Below are 16,800 nucleotides of genomic sequence, written 5' to 3' on the forward strand. Positions count from 1 at the left end.
GGGGGTGTGGCATGTAGTTGCCATGGCCCCAATCCAGCACTAAAAGGGGCAGCTGCAGGCCACCCCTTAGGGATGGTCTGCCAAGCCCCTATGTTATCAGTATCCATGTTTAAACCAGCATATGCAGTTTCAAAATCCTTTCTTGAGCTACAAAGAAAAGTTAGCATATTTAGCTCATGATTTTTTAAATAAAAGTACAACATATGATTCTCACCATTACATCACAACACTACACCTTTGGTCCTTGGCTTTCATTCCATGTTAAAGGAACGCAAAACAAAGCAGAACATCTTTTCTCCTATTCATGCTCTTTCTAGGCCCTCTAGGTTCCTTCTGATAGAACTCTACTCTTTAGATATCTGTTACACACCCCTTGCTCCCTCCTTCCCAATAAAAAACAAAACAGCAGGAGAAAAGTGACAGCCCCCCTCCCACCCATGGCTGCCTTTGGGGCCCAAAAATGGCATGACCACTGCCAAAATGCTATATTGTAATCAGCAAATGAGGCAAGGCAGGCTTAGAGCCCTGACTGCAAACTAGACAATGTGTTTCATGACAATGCCAGTTAAGATACTGTGGGCTCCTGTCAGCTCCATTGCCAAAAGGGATTCTGATAGGAATACTAAAAAGAGAAGGGGTGGGAAAGGGGAGGCACAGTGCCTTCCAGAACCTGCTGTCCCTCACTGCTTTGCAACCGAATTTTATGATTTTCATGTGTTCATCCCTCAACAATTTAGTGCCCTGGAAGTGCTGCTACAACACTGTCAGACACTGATGAAATTATATTATCATCATGTAAAGAGAAGCCACATCTAGTGCCCTCATTCTAGCAAAGGTTAATAATTATCAATCAACTGAACAGCGTTTTTGGAAAAAACACACACAGACACATATTCTATTTGCCATCCCTTATCCACACAACGTCTACTGGGCTAGCTTCATGAACATTTTTATTTTAATTTTGCAATGTGTATTTTTTTGTTTTTTCAAAAATAGCACACAACACAAACCAGTAAAAATAAATTGCCACAGTGAGTTAGCAGGGCCTAATCACAAAAAGCCAAGGAAATTATCTCAGTGCTAAAATGCTGATTTGTTTTTTGAAAAATTATATATGGTCCAGAATAAGTAGGTTTTTTTACATTCCACCCCCTCCCCCCCCCCCCAACCTCCACAACAACAACAAATACCCTTGACTTATTAACACTGAAACATTGTTTGGCAGTTACTATGTTGTGTTAATAAGATACTTTCCATCACTCTGAATTACACTGAGTTTTAGAAAAGAACACATACTGTTTACACAAGTCTGTGTGGTGCAGCCAAGAAAATTAACGTTCACTATTATTCTGTATACCTGAATAAAGAAACCATAGCAATGGGCCACTGGTTTCAGACAAGTGAATATCCTGATTGTGTCAGTCATCATTCTCATTCTGAATGGTCAGACATGAGCATTGAGGGATACCATAGAGGCTGACAGCTTTCATGTCAGTGGTGCAGAAAATATGCACTGGGCTGTAATTCAGATTTTAAAGGAGATATCTGAAACACTGAGCCTTATTTCCAAAATAGGTTCATCACCTTGGACAACTCCTTTAAAGTATGCAATAAATCCAAAAGCTGCTTTACCACACCTCTGATAATGGAAACCACTAGTTGCCTGCAACCAGAATGATGCTTAGGCAGTAAAATCAGAAGTTTTGGAAGGCTTGGAATCCCAGGATTTGTGAAAGTACAAAATTCCTGGTGAGGAAAAAAAAAAAGGGGGGGGAGGTGAACTGAGCCCAGTGTGAAGCCCACCACAAAGACCATGGAACTGATTGTTTGAAGAGAAACACTTGAAACCCCTTGAGGAATGGAAAGGAGTATCATGGAAGAGCATACCTGGCTGGCACACTAAAGTGCACTGTACCTAACTGTGCCAAGTCCCACTTGTAAATTACAATGAAAGATACTACAGAGCTCGTATTATTTTGGCATTCAAGGGGGGAAACTATAATGGCTGTTAATTTTGGTTGCCATCCTCTCACACAGATTAATATGGCATACAATCCAGTAGAAAGATCTCCCATGTGAGGCCCAACTCAAAGCTGCTAAAGACAATACCTATATTATTGCAAAATTCCCATTCATTCCAATTGAGCTTGGGCAAAAGAATCCCCCACCAAATTGTACCTCATGGCTCCTATCTGAAAGTCTTACCCATTTCTGAAACCTACCCTCCACATCACCTCATGACAGAACCATCTCACTTCAGTGCAAATCAATGAGAAACTCAGTAGCGTTCACAACACAGATCACTGCTTCCCATTAGTCACCTCTAGCTTTCAAGGACATCCTGACCATGAAGCTGAATCTCCTGGACAACGTAAGCTAAGCTAGCAGTTCTCTCCTAGAGCTCATTTATATTATTACTTGGCTCTCTTTCAAATTCAACTGGAATTTTAAGCAGAGGTTTTATTTATTCCACCTTTTCTTCAAAGAAAGAAAGGGAGACATAGCATGCTATGAAATGAATGCTGGGGTAAGTGGGATGACCATGTACTTTTTCAAAAAAAATGTTTCATTTTTGTTTACAAAGAGGCAGGCAAGATTATTCAATATTATGGGTGCAAGAACTCACACCAATCATGCAGGACTTTAAGAATAGCACGGTCAATTATATAATTTGTTGGACTGCAAATCCCATAGTAACTGGGTTTTCCCAATAGTTATATATTGTTATGAGCTACAGCAGTTATAAGGAATCCAATTAATTGGGAGGCTGGCTTCACAAAAGATGGTGCAGGTGGATATAATACTGTCTGGAAATGGTTTTAGACCAACACTGAGACTTGTAGTTTACAGTGGTTTGGGTGGATCAGAATTCAACATGACCTTGGCAGATTGGAGAACTAGAATCCAACTAGCAAAATGAATTTCAACCGCCAAAATGTAAGAAAGCTAGCATGGTGTAATGGTCTCAGAGTTGGGCTAGGACTCTGGAGGCCAGGGTTCAAATCCCCACTCAGCTATGGAAACCTACTGGGTGACCTTGGGCAAGTTACAGTCTCTTAGCTTCAGAAGAAAGTCCTGTAACAGTAAATGCTCACGGAACCAATCTTGCCAAGAAAACCCCATGATAGGTTTATTTAAGGGTCACTATGAAGGTGCACAACAACAATTACAGTAACAACAATGGGAATGTTGATATAGAGACTGTCCTGATATGGGCCTGAAGTTCAAAATTTAGCACACCATTGCCTAGGGGAAAATGTAAGGGGAAAATGGAAGGCAAGAAAGGGATCAATTTTATTAAGTGGGAATAGTGAGGGTAGTTGAACAGGACAGGTAATTGAAGCAAAGCTTCCGCCAAACTAAGAGAAATGGGGAGGGGAGTGTAAATTTCTTATTTAATTATAATATAATAATAACTTTATCCGAAGCAACTAGACAAATAGGTCAGGAGATTAGTGATAGAGACTTTCTTTTTTAAAAGACAATGCAAGGCTGTTTGTTGTATTTCATTTAGTATTTTTCTGTATTTAGTTAAAAAACATTAAAATTAAAAATGAATACAAAATAGAAAGTGTGGCTGTGAGCACTTAACTGACCCAAAAACTGGCCTTCAACCCAACTGCAGCTGCCCACTCTTGCAAAGAAGCATCTCTTCAGAACTGAAGTCTCCTTCAAGCTCACTTCCAATCTACTGACTACACAATCCAGGCTCTCCTCTGAGTATCAAGACTCCTGGCATTTTAAAATAACCATAAGGAACAATTGGGGGTAATGTATTTGAGAGGCATAACTGGAAGGACTTATATGTAAATGGATTAGAGGTATATAGCTGTGAAAAGAGACATTTAACACTACTACACATGGCATGACATCAGCATTAGGATTATACAGAGTCTAGTAGTAACATTTAGAAAAACTTCTTTAAGGGAACCTACAAATCATGAATCGGTCCTGTGGATTCTAGTAAGTGCAAGAAGCCTAGTTTGGCAAAACTAAAGGTGGGTATTTTCTACTCTTTACTATACTGGGGAATAAGATTTTCCTAATTTTGTTTTATTATATGTTGTGTTCAAAACTACACTTTTCAACCAATGGTCAGCCTGAGCTTCTAATAGTAGGACATGGACTATCTATTTAAAATGGTGTCTTCATGCAGCACTGGTATAGCATGATGGAAGTGATGTCTTAAGGGTAGTTGATACATGGTGTACTTCACATGTTTCAATTACAACATTCTCATGGTACCTCACATTGGAATGACTATACTTATAAGGTGTGGTTTGCTGAAATCTGGTTTGATGGGATATGCAAACCTACTTTTGCTAACAAACCATGATTAGTTAGCCAAATCCATAGTTTGCTGCTGGCTTATGAACTCTGGCTTGTTTGGACCATGACTTTTTGTCATGTCTGAACACACAAACTTGGTTTGCCCGAAACTTGATTCACTGCTTGCTCACCTTTAGATACTCTCATATAAGAGAGATCTAAAAGAAACAAATAAGAAATGGGGAAGATACACCGCTGTTTTTTTAAACATCTGCTGTGTAATTCATTATTTAAGAAACATGTTAGCAGACACCTGGAGGCCAATTTCAAACTATTGTTTAATATCCTGACTTGTTTCCCAGTTCATTAGAAGACATTTTGAAGTTACCTAAATTTGGCTTGGTTTTCTAGATTAGATGAAATTTGTTATTCTCTGACACAATGGGAGAAGCTAATCAGCTGCATGCATACCCAATAGCTTGTTTATATTTCCCTTTATTGATCTAAGTTATTTGTTGTCTGCACACATCTACTGAGAGCTCCCCAAAATTTAGTTCAACCAGTTCACACACAAAAAGCCCAAAACCAGGAAGATAGTCATGAATCCCAAGGGAAGGGGGAAGAGGATGATGGTGTATGCAAGCCAAATGGAACACCAGATCGTGGTTTGTAATGACAGATGAATCATCCCCAAAACACATTTAGAGCCTGATCCTGTTCCTATTTCTTCAGAAGTAAATCATACGACTGTATGTTGAAAAAGGGAGGGAAGGAACTACCCTGTATATACTCGACTATAAGTCGATCTCATGTATAAGTCGAGGGCAGGTTTGGGAGCCAAAATTATGGATTTTGACATGACCCATGGATAAGTCGAGGGCAAAACTCAGGGGCATATAACAAAGAATGTGAAGGCTGAAGTAAAGGAAAATGATGCTAAAGATCTTTAGAAGTTTTTACGGGCATAACTGTTTGTGCTCACCCTAAAGGGTGGATGGATGAGATAGTAAAGGGGGTTGATGCTTCTTTTAGGTGTCCTGAAAAGAGATTAAACTTTCACCTTTCACCAAGACATGGTTCCTTTTTTTGATAAGAGTTAAAGTACAGTACTTCCATTGACCCATGGATAAGTCGATCCAGGTTTTTTGGGTTAGTTTTTTAACTAAAATGTCTAGACTTATACATGCATATATACAGTATGTTCTCCCTTGAGTGCCTCACTGTGCATCTCTTCAGCTAACATTTTCTGCATCTTAGCTTCCACCTCTTTATCAAATATCTCACAAGAAGCCTGCTTGACAGCAGAGGAGGAAGATATGGGTAGTTTTAATCACACTTTGCCACTCCAGCAAAGCATAATACAATATGCTTTGAATTTAAACAAATCACTGTTGGGACAAGAAAATAACTAAGATATTAGTTAAGACAAATAATATGATGAGGATACATTTGAGTCCCAATTTTTTTAAAAGTGTTGAAATTCTACCGTATGTTTTTACATTTCTGGTTAACTACATTACATTACAACATATGTAGGAAGCATGGACAGCAGAGAGCATAATGCTGGAACTCCCTCATGCATTTGAACATAATTGGGTCAGCTTGATGTCCCCTTATACTAAATGTATATGCTTCCTTCTCCCTCCAATGGTGTTTCGTTTGTTTTCAGTTGTAGATTCATTTTGTGAAATAATTTAGCTTTTCCCCAACCTGGCCAAGGATGTTGAGCATCCAGTACTTCTGGAGGGCAACCAATCAGGGAAGTGTGAAATAGAGGTTTTCTGGATTCAATCTGCTGAGTTCAATGCAGGGATTTCTCTTGACTTCACCACTGCAAAGCTGAATATATATACTGTGAAGGAAGGGGGAGTGGAATTGTCATTTTAGAGTATGTGAGAGAAGACAACATGCAAAGTGGCTTTATCCACAGAGATCCTACTCATTTTTCAAGACCTACAGTATCTCTCCTGAATACCCTAAAGGCACCAGATCCTTTTTGATCTTGGAAGCTAAGCAGGGTTAGCCCTAGTTAGTACTTGGATGGGAGACCACCAATGATTATCAGGTGCTGTAGGCTACATTTCAGAGGAAAGAACTAGTATTCCTTGCCTAAGAAAACCCTATGAAATTTGTGAGGTTGCTGTAAGTCGACAGGCAACTTGAAAGCACATACACACACACTGCTCCCTCTCATCCCTCCTCTGTTTAGGAAACAGTGATTTACAGTGTGATAATGTGTAAAGGGACTATGAATTGTTTTGTGTTCAGTTTACTTAAAATATTTATAAGCATTTTTCTATTAAAAATCCAAAACAGTTTTCAGTAAAATGCCTCCTTCATAAAAAGTAACACACACAATTTTAAAAGCTGTATTAACAAGAAAACAATCTAAAATTAGACAATATTATAAGAATATTGCCAATAAAAAGAACACTGATTCACATACTACAAGCCTTAAAAATAAAAATAAAAAAAGAGATTAACCTGTGATCGAGCAGATGATCAAAGTACTGGCACTGACCCAAACCTGCCTGGGGAGTCAAGACCAGGACAGTCATATCCAGCACTGCTCTTTCTATGCTTTCATATTCTTAACACATGACCAGAATCCTCCCACTTCCCTGCTTTCCACTTTCATCCTCTTCCTCTTCCTCTCATATCATTTTTCATATATACATTCTATATGTGTGTGTGTGTGTGTGTGTGTATAATTTATATCTTGCTTTTCTCCCACCATGGGACCCAGTTTTACATGGTTCCTTACAAATTAACTGTACTTGCATATCTAAATTCATCTTTGTTGTATATAAAGAACACTCTGACTTAAATAAGGGGACAGGTTAAAATTGATTACCTTCATTTACCTTCCATTTATGGTTTGATGATTACTGTTTTTCAACTGGTTATTAGGCACAGTTCAAACGTATGACTCCCATTCATTTTTTTAAAAGTAATATAATGAAAGCTAATGATAATATGTTCCTTCTTTTCTTCCCAACTAGCTGCATGATCAGTTCATAAAAGGCTGTTGGGGGTGGGGTGGTGGTGAATGTACCATACTCTACATTCAGAGGGCTAAGAATTCATTGGAACTGGAATATGTCACTTTGATCACATTATACTGGATTAAAATAACTTCATTGACTTTCAGTGGATTTCTGGGCATGATTCAATGTGCTGGTGTTAGCCTCTAAAGCGTAAATATGTTGGGACCTGGCAGCCTGAGGCTACTTTCTCCCATATCATCCTAGCAGAAATTTAGGATTTGTTTGTTGATGGCAGAGAAGACCTTTTTATAATGGCATGAAGCCCCAAGGACATCCCTTTCCACAGGCCGCGGGGAGGCAGCATTTTGCCACTTCCCCGAGGCCTGGAGAAGCGGTGGATCGGGCCTCTGGGGCTGCCGCTGTGGCAGCTGAGGCCCCGATCCATTGGGAAAAGGGAAGGTCTGTATCCCACCCAAGTGTCGTCTGAAGAAGCATGTCCTTTTGTCTCTCCTATACCTACCACTCAACTCCCCTAGATAACCTTAGGTTCTGTAATTGTCAGAGAGGAAGGCAAACTTCTCTCAATAATCTTTTCTCACATCATGCATACTTTTATGCACTTTTTTCACACCCATGCTTATTCAACTTTTTTTCTAAAGTAAATGTGCCCGAAAGTTGTGCATTTTCCTTATAGGAGAGCTGCTTTGTTCCTTTCATCATTTTGGCTGCTATTTTTCTAGATGTTCTTCATCTTCACAGTAACCATTCTAATTACAATAACTAGAACTGTACACAGCATTCCATGTGTGTATGTGTGTGTGCATGCATGTGCATGTGCATGCATACGTGCCTGTGTACATGTGTGTATATAGGCACATGCATGCAAGCACACATGTGTGTGCACGCATACATATGTGCAACCTCATGGCTCTTTTTATAAAAGGTGGCGTGACATACATCAAGAGACAGGAAACCTGTAGACTTCTAGAGCTATCATTGCTGGTCTGGGAGCAAAGTCAGGAACCCCTCATGTGTCAGTTACCTACACATTATGACTAAGTAAAGAGCAGAAGCTCCTTCTAATTCAACAGGAAACACAGTGGAGAGAAGTGGCTTGGAATCAGACTGGACTGCCAGCAGCATCAAGGTGAATAAGCTATAGGAACAAGCCAGATGGAGGAGGAGGAGCCATCAGCTCCAGGGACCACTGATGCTATTCAACTGTGCTTGGTCCTACCTAGAAGACTGAGGAAGACAAGGAGCACTTATATAACTTTACACTGTTTCCTTGAGCTTCTTTATGGAAGTGAGCTACAAATATTAGAAGTAAAATAAATATGACATAGAGTGATGAAAGAGTGCCAGCAAGGTGTAGTGGATTGAGCGTTGGACTACACCGGACACCAGGGTTTCAAATCCCTGCTCAACCATGGAAACCCACTGGGTGACCTTGGGCAAAGGCAAATTCCCTTTGAATAATCTTGCCAAAAAAAATCCTGAAGTTCATTAGGGTTGCCATTAAGTCAGGAACAACTTGAAGGCACACAACAACAACAACAACAACAGTAATGCACAAAGGCTTACGGCACCCAATCCCATTGCAGGAAAACAGCATACTGACTAGCTATGACTAGAATTAAATTCCTCTTCTGCTGTTTATTCCAATAAACTTTGTCTTGGCAGAGCAGGCAGCCTGATGCCCCTCAGATATTAAGGATTACAGCTCCCAGACGGAACGGCCAGTGGCCAAAGATTATGAGATGTTATGTTTCTGGTCCTACCATCTGAAAAGCACTAACTCCATCTGCATCATTTCCTACTGCTGGAATATTCAATATGTCTACGTTCAGGACAAATTTTCATATAGCTATTTACATGTGAATATGCACAATGCTTACTGGCTTCTATCCAATGACCAACCAAAGCCCTTGCCAAAACTGAGATCCCGCATGCCATTCTGAGATCCACCAACTACGGAGAGACAAGTAGTAGGTATTCCCTGTTGACAAAGCTGTCAAGTTGTGTCCAAGCAGAGTGAGCGGTGCTCATCTCCATTACTAAGCCAAACAGCCAGCGTTGTCAGACACTACTCTGTGATCATGTGGCCAGCATGATTACAGAGAATCCTGTTTACCTTCCCACTGGAGTGGTACCTATTTATCTACTTGCATTTGCATGCTTTCAAACTGCTAGGTTAGCAGAAGCTGAGACTAGTGATGGGAGCACACTCCATCATGCCGAACCCAGGCCTCAAACTACCAACATGCTGATCTTGCAATCAACAGAGTCAGCATTTTAACCACTTGAGCCATTGCATTCACCTATGTGCAAAGCTCATCCCTAAATCAAGATGTCATACTAGTAGATAGTATAAATACAGACACTCTGTATCTAATGCAGCAAATGGTAGGGGAGGACACAAACTCTTCAGAATATATTGTTCCTATGACAATTAAATAGTCTTAGTTTCAGCGTCACACTATGCACAACATTTATACATCTTCTTGTCCTATCCTCTTTAATCTGTGGGTGACTCAAGCGAAAGATACTGAACAAAGAATTCTGAGGGATCATCAGCACCACCATTTCCTCACCCCTCACAATGTCATGGACATCATTCTGTGGCAAGAAATTTACATGTTTTTTGGCACAACAACCAGCTAAGCTGTTTTACAACAAGCACTAGACTAGAGTGTTTTTTTTCAAAATCTGGCCAAAAAGTTTCACTCAACTGGTTTTGTGTTGGCTCAGTATCTGACTGCTATAGATAGATAGATAGATAGATAGATAGATAGATAGATAGATAGACAGACACACACACACACATCATCTGGCTGGTGGGCAGCTGGTGACCTCATAACATCCTCATTTTAGTGTGGTTGAAAGGCTGTGTATTTTAGATAGTTATGGAGAAGAGATTTGCACAAAGTTGCATAACAGATTAGCAGACAAGCTGGGTAGACAATTTAGGATTTCTAAATCCCTCTAAACCCGAGAATGGTAGCTATTTGGAGCGTTGTGAGCTATCATTTCAGTGGGACTACCCGTGATAAAAGAGCCATGATGTACCTCCCACTCTTTAAAACCTTTTGTATAAAACAGCTCAGCTGCTCCCTACAATAGGAAAGGGTGAAGAGATTAATGTATTATTAGGCTTCCACACATTGCATTATATCTAGAAAAATGTGGCACCAGACCCCATTGTCTTATCCCTTCACTCAGGAAGGGTGTCAGCATTACTTGCTCAGGAAAAAAATATCAGCCTTGTTTTATCTAGTATGCAGCTTTGAAAGCTCTTTCCAGAATTCCCAGGATGATGTCTAAAAAAACACTTTGCAGTTACATATGAACAAATGGACACAAAATCATATAAAGTTCCTGAAATCACATATGCAAGAAAGCTCTTTGCAGATAAACCTGGGGCCCCCAAACACTAACTTCAGCATATAAAAAGTTGAAATGTAATGTCAAATTCAAACAAGCTTAATTTGTTTGGTGTTATTAAAGCCCTGGTGGCGCAGTTGTTAAATGCCTGTACTGCAGCCACTCACTCAAAACCACAAGGTTGCGAGTTCAAGACCAGCAAAAGGGCCCAAGCTCGACTCAGGCTTGCATCCTTCCGAGGTCGCTAAAATGAGTACCCAGACTGTTGGGGGCAAATTAGCTTACTTGCTAATTAGCTTACTTGCTGTTCACCGCTATGATCTTTGGAATAGCGGTATATAAGTAAAACATATTATTATTATTATTATTATTATTATTATTATTATTATTAAATCCCATGAGCATGTGAATACAGACAGTATAAAAGGGCAGGGCCAGAAAAGTGGTAAGTATATTAAGAACATAAAAGCATGAGATGACCCACACTGTGCCCAGCTCTGTGTCCATCTTAGAAGATGCAAGATACCTGTTACTAATAGCAATTTGGAATGGTGATGATTTCCCAACAACAACAACAAATCAGAGTTATGATCTCTCATATGAATCATCTAACTAGCTGTTAGGTTCTCATACACCTATCAAGCTAAGCAGAGAAAAAATATTGGGAGGAGGTGTGCCTCTGTAGTTTAAAGGAGAAAATAGTAAGTTCTCACTTGCTGAGCAGTCAAGGCATAATCAAGACAAGAATTCACCAGGCAGCATTGTTTTGTGTTTTGCTTTTTTAAAGATACATGAGAATCGCTCCTTTGCGGTCAAAAGACTGGTGAACAAAGGGGAGTGTTGTTGTGTGACTTCAAGTAATTTCCAACTTACAGAAACCCTAAGGCAAACCTATCACCAGTTTTCTTTAGAAGATTGGTTCAGGGAAGGTTTGTCTTTGCCTTCCTCTGAGGCTGAGAGTATGTGGCTTACCCAAGGCCACTCAGTTGGTTTCTATGGCCGAGTGGGGATTCAAGCCCTGGTCTCCAGAGTCCTAGTCCAACACCCAAATGAGGCAACACAATACAAAAACCCACACAAGCACATCTCCCCTAGTTTTCGAGTATAAGGACAACAATAATAAATTAAAGGACCCAACAATCTGTTATGCTTTCATGACATGCAGAATCTTTTGCTAGAGTTCATATCCAGGAGTAACCACGTTTTTCAGGAATGTAAAAGGGATGCACACCCAGATGCAAATATTTTTCACACTGCATTGCTTTCAGTGGAATCTGCACTCTGACGAAACATAGCGAAAGCAACACAAGGCAAAGCACTTGGGCAGACATTCCATTGTGATGCACTGTCAGCATATTACAACTCACACCCCTACACAAATGACAAGCATTTTCATGAAGTAACTTACCTCTTATCCTGCTCTCTCTTTCAAAGAGGCATACAGGGAGCTTATCCACACAGATGGCCCACAATACTAAAAGTCATCCCAAGACTCCAAAACGGCAGCACATGAAAATCACTGTGCCCTATAGATACATTTATTTATTGTGTATATGTGCCACTTCATAACAAAAAGTTTACTGGGTGCCAAACAGTAAAATAGATTAGAAACCGATTGGGAAAACTTTGATCACAAGCATCGCCAGAAGGTTGGAGTGCAATTTCAGAAGTGGCACCATCTTTTGGGTTATACTTGAACGACAGCAGCCAAAATTGAAACAGTGCCTGAACTAACAAGAAACCGGGTCTCGGTGTCTTCAGCAGCAGGAGGCTATGCCTACCAAATGAGAGAGTATGGACACCAGTGCAAAGAGAGAGTCCTCAGCTAAGGGAGATGTAACGCAGTTGCAGCCGCTATTCTGGAAACAGCTAAGTGCCGCTCTCAAAGTCAAGACATCAAAGCTACTATTCAATGGCCTGTGAAACAACAAGACCCAATTCTCCCTACAGAAGCAACAGCGGCTTTAAACATCAGAAAGGAGAAAATAAACAAACGTGCCAGCCAGCCACCCAGGGGCACTCCGCCAGGAGATATATGGCTGGATGCCTCGCCTAGATGCTAAGAGGATCCTGTAGTGGCTGCCCTACATTCTCGGTTATAAAGCCTCCAGCCTGCCCTACCACACCCCTCCTGGCATGACTACTACGGCTGCCAAGAGCAAGTGTGAGCCAAGCCTCACAGCATCGTGCCAGGCTGTAAGTCTGCAACATAAGTGGAACCAATTGTCCGCAAATACTGGAGCCTGATAGCTGTAAAGGGCAGGTGGCAATTCTCACTGCTGATGTTCTGTGTTGTCCCAAAGGTATTGCAAGAGAACGACACTTTTGCCCTGGAGGCAGCAAAGGATGCTGAGAAATCAATCTGCTGACTCCGGCAGGACTAAGCAGGATCCCAGTGCAGCACATCGCATCATGGAAGCAGAGGAGGAGTGGATGCAGGGATGGCATGGGACAGAAAAGGTCCATCTGCACTGACATCCCCCTCAGCGATTCCCTCTCCCACTATGCCTTCCAGTTCTCTACATGGAGGTCTACCCAGTTAGGAGTAGGGTTGCAGGAAAGGTGCAATTGAGAACACTTAGGCTGCATCTACACTGGAGAAATAACCCGGTTTGGCCCCGCTTTAACTCTTTTTCCGGTTCAAGGTTACTGAATTCTGGGAGTTGGAGTTTGTTGTGGGGCCCAGAGCAATTCAAAGACCCGACTTCTGGAAGGAGCCCCAGGAACCTCAGAGTGGCCAGCGGTCCTCCCCGCCAAGGAGGACAAGGCCCTGCAAAAGGGAGGACCCTCAAGGAAAATGGAGGACATGGCAAAGGAAAGCTCACAGCCCCTCCTAGAAAATCTGACTTCATACTTCTTTGCCATGATCCAAATGGAGGACAGTCTGGACTTCCTCCTGGGCAGATGGTCGAGAGGGAGGACTTGTCCTGGAAAAGGAGGACCAAGTCCAGTCACCCCGTGAAAACATTCATAGCAATGTAGACTCATGCTTCCTTAGTCCTGCTCAAAATGGAGGACCTTTTGGAGTTCCTCCTGGACAGAAAAGGCTGAAACGGGGGACCTGTCCTGGAAAAGGAGGACCAGGTCTGGCCACCAGGGACAACACTCACGGACTGCATCCACCCTGGAGAACAGATCCGGTTCGACGCCGCTTTAACAATTGCCAGGGCTATGGAATTCTGGGGATGGTAGTCCCTTGAGGCTCCCCTCTTCCATCCCTTTACCTGCCGCCTCAGAGCTCCTTCCCGCCCGCGACGCCGCTCCCCATCTCCCCGGTCCCTCCGTCCGTCCGTCCGTCGGGCGTCAGGAGCGCCTCCCCGCCTGCGAGCCCCCTCGGCTCTGCTCCCGGGGGCCGCCTGGCATCGCCCCTCCGCCCGCTCCGCCCGCGATCCTCCGCCCGCAGCCCCGACGACGACGACGACGACGACGCTTCCGAGGAGAGTCCGCGCCGCCCGCGCAGCCCCTGCCGCCTTCCCTCGCTGCCTCGCTGGCTGCCTCTCTCGCTCGCTCGCTGGCTTCTCCCAGGCAGCGCCACGCACCCAAGCGCCGCAGCGACCCCTGCAGCCCAGACGCAGAACTGCTCCCCTGCGCCCTGGGCTTTGCGAGGTCTCTCCTCCTCCTCCTCCTCCTCCTGGACGGGAGAGAAGGAGAGCGCCAGGGGGACCTCTGCTCTTCCTCCCCCTCCTCCTTCTCTTTTTACTTCGCCTTTTTCTTCCTTTTCTTCTTCTACCCCTTCTTCTCTTTCTCCTTTTCCTTCTCCTTCTTCTCTTTCCCCTTCCTTCTTTTTCTTCTTCTTCTTATCCTCCGTCTTCTCTTTTTACTTCTCCTTTTTCTTCTTTTCTCCTTCTACTCTTTTTCCTTCTTCTTCTTCCACTCCTTTTCCTTCTCCTTTTCATCCTTTTTGTCCTTTCCCTTCTCCCTCTCCTCCTTCTCCTTCCTCTTTTCCTCCTCCTCCTTCTTCTACTTCTACTTCTCCTTTTTCTCCTCCTCTTTCTTCTTCTTCTTCATATAGTAGTAATAATAATAATTATTATATTTATTATATAAAATATTATTATTATTATTATTATTATTATTATTATTTAGATCTAGAGCCTGGGTTTTATTGATTTATATGAATATATAAAACTATAAAATATAAACAAACAATTTTATATCCCACCTTAAAAATCCCAATGGACTCATACAGAAAGGTGGTTGTTGTTGTGTACCTCCAAGTCATTTTGACTTCCCTAAGGCAAACCTATCATAGGGTGGTTTTTGTTTTTAGCAAGTTTCTTCAGAGGGGGTTTGCCATTGCCATCCTCTGAGGCTGAGAGAGTGTGACTCTGCCCAAGGCCACCCACTGGGTGTTTATGCTCAAGCAAGGGATCGAACCCTGATTGCCAGGCATAGTCCAATGCTCAAACCACTACCAGCAGGTTGTCTTCTTCTTCATGTTATTATTATTATTATTATTATTATTATTTTATATCCCACCTTTCTCTCAATAATAGGACTCAAAGCAGCTAACAACATTTTAAAAACAACATAGATTTAAATTTTAAAAAATTCAATGGGCTCATACAGGGAGGTTGTTGTGTGCCTCTTAGTCATTTTTTACTTAGGGCAACCCAACGGCTGCCATAAGATTTTGTAGGCAAGTTTCTTCAGAGAGGTGCCATTGCCATCCTCTGAGGCTGAGAAGCTGCGATTTACCCAGTGGGATTTTATGCTCAAGCAGGGGATCAAACCCTGATCTCCAGAGTTGTAGCTCAACTCTCAAATCACTACCAGAAGGTTGGCTTCTTCTATTTCGTATTGTTATTATTACTATTATTAATCTTCATTTATATCCTGCCTTTCTCCCAATAATGAGAATCAAGGTGGATAACAACATTTTAAAAAACAATACAGATTTTTCAAAAACCCACTGGGTTCATATAGAGAGGTGCAATCCTTCAATTAGCCTGGACCCAAGCTGTCTTTAGCATCTCTGCTTAGAATTCAGAGATGCAGCTCTGTTAGGAGATTATCAAGTGGGGGACAGGAGTGAGACCCGTCTTTATCCCATCCGTGACAGAGATTGCGTGAAAGACATTCATACATTCACTCTGATCCTGTCATTAAACTGTCAGTGAAGTGGAATTGCATTAATGCATTCTTCTGTTAAAATGAAGGGCAAAAGCGGGTTAATTCTACTTCGCTGATGGGATAAGCACGACTTTGTATGAAAATCTTGTCATGATCACGCTATAAAACCGGGGAAAGGATGGGCCAAAGGCGTTCGGTCCCCTGACTGATAATCTCCTTAATCTGAAATATCAGTATCCATAGGGATTTTATAACACCTTTGAGACTGTGTGAAAGAACATGTAGCATAAGCTTTTGTAGACTTGGTCTAATTGCTTCCTTGGATAAGTATCTGAGGAAGTAACCAAGTCTACAAAAGCTTATACAACAACTTCTTTCACATAGTTAGTCTCAAAGGTGCTACAAGCTCCCTTTGCATAGCATCCCTGGTTGTTATTGCTGACCTGTTCCTTTCTCCCTTGGAACTAGTGGTACCCTTCCCATAGCGTCTTTTCCCCCCCTCAGTTATGCTTTTTGTGTCCATAACAGGTGCTCAGCAGTCAGAAATTCAACCAATTAAGCTTTTTTCTTCTTCTGGCACAGAGGTGAGGAGGCTTAAGAAAAGCTTCACCTGTTGAATTTGTCTTTCAGGCACTTACTAAAAGGAAGATACAAAAATGACTCACAATTGCAAATATCTGAGTGGAGACAGGTCTCATTCTGGTGCCCATCACAGTTTATGTGAATCAGGGTTTAAAACTAGAATCTGCCGGCAGTAACCATATTCAAACCATAATTAGATTCAGCAACCAAAAGTGGGAAAGCACTGAAAGAAATTCATACAATTCATATGATGGCTTTAAATGAATTGACATCCTGATTAACGGCACAGGAGAGACGTTATGCATGTTTACTCAAAAGTAAGTATGCTTTGGATTAGCAAAAATCTACAGAGTGTGTTTATTGCCAGATTGAAAATCCTAAAAGGCTGTTCAACAGAATCTCTTCCTTTGAAGACCATCACTTTCCTGTTCAAATAGTAAAGGTACTTGACAAAAAATAAGTGAGTTGGTTGTCCAGACATTTGTCAACAATTTTCCCTGGATTA

The 16,800-nt window shown here is 41.8% G+C and overlaps 1 protein-coding gene across 3 annotated transcripts in view; it reads right to left on the reverse strand.

Moving 5' to 3' along the window:
- Positions 1–14,002, reverse strand: part of LOC149315900 (chemokine-like protein TAFA-2) — a 139,801-nt gene extending 125,799 nt beyond the window's left edge. For 2 of the 3 annotated variants that reach the window (XM_089514397.1, XM_089514394.1), the window contains exon 1: positions 13,865–14,002. The gene's annotated coding sequence lies outside the window, so the exon portion shown is untranslated. Of the gene's footprint in view, positions 1–12,048; positions 12,405–13,864 lie in introns of those variants that run through there. The other variant, XM_089514396.1, reaches the window with a different exon arrangement.
- Between the last annotated feature and the right edge of the window lie 2,798 nt (positions 14,003–16,800).

This window comes from Sceloporus occidentalis, unplaced genomic scaffold (assembly GCF_023333645.1).
Source record: "Sceloporus occidentalis isolate IW3139 unplaced genomic scaffold, rSceOcc1.0.p SCAF_3, whole genome shotgun sequence".
Lineage (NCBI taxonomy): Eukaryota > Metazoa > Chordata > Lepidosauria > Squamata > Phrynosomatidae > Sceloporus > Sceloporus occidentalis.